The sequence below is a fragment of the Lolium rigidum genome, chromosome 4 (assembly GCF_022539505.1).
Source record: "Lolium rigidum isolate FL_2022 chromosome 4, APGP_CSIRO_Lrig_0.1, whole genome shotgun sequence".
Lineage (NCBI taxonomy): Eukaryota > Viridiplantae > Streptophyta > Magnoliopsida > Poales > Poaceae > Lolium > Lolium rigidum.
In genome coordinates this window covers 145,598,466-145,601,014 of record NC_061511.1, presented here as the reverse complement: position 1 = coordinate 145,601,014, position 2,549 = coordinate 145,598,466, and positions in this window count along the sequence as shown.

Here is a 2,549-nt window from a genome sequence, read left to right as displayed (position 1 = left end):
AATTTATCATTAAAGTAACTAAAGTGGTTATGGTTCTTTTTATAGTTAACTTTGGTTATATTGATGAATGGTTTCTCACCATATAAAGTATAGAGTTTGACTCTAAGGTTTTCTTAAGTTCCTTAATTGGGGAATAAATGAAATATAGATGTGGTACGATTCTACTTATGATCACCAAGTGATCCACAAGTTAAGGTTGGGATATAAGTCTAGGGTTGCTTACTAGTGATCTCCCTATAATTTCATGTGGTGAATGATATCTACTTAATATATAGGATTGAACGTATGGCTTATTCTTCTATTTCTCCATAGCATGGTCAGGGAATTATCATGAGCCACTTATTCTTAATAGCTCCTTTCTTAAAGTTCTTAGGGTTTATGATTATTACCCAATGGTGATGATCATGCATGGTATGGGCTTCCCTAAGTATCACTAAATGTATTTGGCTAGGTTTATACCATTTACCCCTCTCACTCCACAAGGACTTGGACTATAATCTAGGTTTCTACTCAAGTAATGATGATATGATTATCTAAGCATGTGGTCTGCCTAAGAATTCTACCTTGCTATCTTCTGTAGCTTGTTCTTCAGGAATTCTGATAAACCTGCATCTTGTGGCATGCCTCCACCTCCTAGCTGCTTCATCTTGATCCTAACTATTTTATGGAGTGGCTCAATGTGTTGGTTTTCTTGCATCATGGTGCAAGATGATGAAATGGATGAAGTGTGAGGCTCCTTTTATAGGCTTGGGCATGCTCTAGTATCATGACACATAGGTGGATGACTCTTGTTTTAATTTGATGAGTAAGGTGCTTGGTTGTGTTGCTCTCATCCATAGCAATCCTTTAAACATGAGGTGGCATAGCTTAGGATTCAAGTTATGTAGATATTTTCATCCTATGTGGCATGGGTATTATCCTCTTATGTGATTTGTTTTTGGAGAGCCAAGTGGCTTTTGTTACTAAATGTCTTATGAATGATCTTATGCTTATGGGTGAGTCACTATATCATATGTGATTGTATTTATATTATAATTGAGATTGAAATGTCAAGAATAAGAATTATACCCCAATTTTGAATGATGATGTTTGATTTCACCAAGGCATGATCATATGAGTTTCAAAGTACTCATATTTTTATTTTATTCAAATAGTTTGAACTATAATTCGTAACGTAAAGGAATTTAGTTTTGTAATATTCCACATATTTAATAAGTTATGATTGTAATAAGAATGTGAGGCCTTTATGCACTTAGGTCCTTGTGTTTTGCTATAGTTGGTATTTAGTTTTAAAGTGAATTCAATTGTACCTCAAGGTAGTTGCTTAACTTTTAAGTGTTAATAATTTAGAGTTTGCTTCTTATCTCTTGGATGGTTATATACCTCTCCCATCTCAAAGATAAGCTTTTGTTGGTGTTAAGTTCAAGAGTTTAGTTCAAGAAATACCATGAGGTTCATGGTAGGAATATTTATTTGTTAAAGACATGGAAGAGATAAGTCAAGAATGTTTTCTCCAATTTATTGTTACTTGATTTCCAATTGAATATATGTTCTTATGTTATGGCAAGGAATACCATATTATGATCTTTAATAACATCAAGTAGTTGATCCTTGATTAAAATGTTCTTGTGTTGGTTTTAAATCCATTTGATCTAACCCCTTAGATCAAATCATCTCTACCCAAAACAAGGTCTTAACAGAGTCACATTGAGGTTTATAGCACTGGACTTGATGAGCTACTTCAATTCCACCAAGGTCAAGTGAAACTTCGATTCTTCGTGACTCGTTTTACTTTAAAGCGCGAAAATTCCCCAGATTTTCTATGCATGAATGCAATACACACATCTGTTTCCTCTATTTTTGTAACCCCAAATACTGGGATATTACAGAGTGGTACGTTCCCTTGTCGATCTGCGAGGTTCAGTAGCTTCCTCGTTCGAAGTTTCATGATCATCATCATTAGCTTCCTCTCCTATCGGTGCAGGCTGCGCAGGAACATCTTCCGGCACTACGCTACTCTGATCTACGAGAGAAGGTTCATCAACCTCGTCGAGTTCTACTTTCCTTCCAGTCACTTCTTTCGTGAGAAACTCTGATACGTCAAAAACGTATCTACTTTCCCGAACACTTTTGCTATTGTTTTGCCTCTAATTTGTGTATTTTGGATACAACTAACACGGACTAACGCTGTTTCAAGCAGAATTTGTCTGGTGTCTCGTTTTTGTGCAGCAATTCAACTTTCAGGAAAATCCCCGGAATTAATGTCAAAGGGCTTATTTTTCCAGAAGATTCACGGAGCCAAAAGGGCAGGCCAGGGGGGCACGGCCCCCACACCATGGGCCGGCGCGGCCTAGGAGGGGGGCGCGCTGCATAAGATTGTTAGGGCATAGTGCCTAGTGTCCGTAATTGGTACTTTTATGATATTGTTGCAACTTGTTATACTTAATGCTTGTCACTAGGGCCCGAGTGCCATGATCTCAGATCTGAACATGCTATCAATTCATGATGATATTCATTGCTTTATGATCTTACCTGCAAGTTGTATACAC